The sequence below is a fragment of the Acyrthosiphon pisum genome, unplaced genomic scaffold, assembly GCF_005508785.2.
Source record: "Acyrthosiphon pisum isolate AL4f unplaced genomic scaffold, pea_aphid_22Mar2018_4r6ur Scaffold_3;HRSCAF=17, whole genome shotgun sequence".
Lineage (NCBI taxonomy): Eukaryota > Metazoa > Arthropoda > Insecta > Hemiptera > Aphididae > Acyrthosiphon > Acyrthosiphon pisum.
In genome coordinates, this window is record NW_021773491.1 from 47,895 (window position 1) to 48,804 (window position 910).

The following is a 910-nucleotide window of genomic DNA, read 5'->3' on the forward strand; positions in this document are numbered from 1 at the left end:
TTTGTTCGATCAGAAAGTGAATATCGTTGGTGCATTGTCGAGGTCAATATTTAACAATTCCCAGTAATTTTTCAAAGCGCCAAGAAAAACCAAAGAAAAATTAAGGAAAAACGGGAATTTTTACGCAAAATCGATTTATCACAAAATTGAATTTAGTTTTTGGTGTAACTTTAAAAAAAAATGACCGTAGATACATGCAATTTTGACTGAATGTTTATATTAGCATTTTCTATACACCATAACATTTTCAAAATATTTTGGCTTATTTTGAGCTCTTTACGGACATTGTCAGTTTTCAACTTTTTTAGTTTTTTTTTCTATAAATATCAATAAAGTTTTATTTATTGGGCCAAAAAGTGTAAAACATTAATAGAAAGCTCCTGATACATTGTTACAATAGCAGTTGAAAAATATTAAAAATACATAGGCACAATTTTTTTTTATAAGCATTTGAAGTTAAAATGTTGACACAATTTATCAAATTTAAAATTGAATAATTATTTTGTAGTTAAAAATTTATAAAATGTTCAACTTTTATATCTAAGGATTGAAAATTTAAAACAAGATTCCACGTAAATATTTAATTATGTTGCCAAAAATTCTAAGAAATACATAAGCACAGTTTATTTTTATAGTCATTTTAATTTCCAATTTAGACGAAATTACATATTAAAAAACCTGGAATAACTATTTTAGTTATTTTGTTGTGATTGTAATGATTGTATAATATTATTTGTGGGTACTTGAAACTACTAAAGTATACTATTATATATCTATGATAGTACCACTGTTTGTTATTGATGTATAACGCGTTACCTGATTGATATTGTGATATGATTATAATTAGGAATTTATTATTAATACCTATTATAGGTAAATTTTTTTTTAATACTATAGATAAGTATACCTA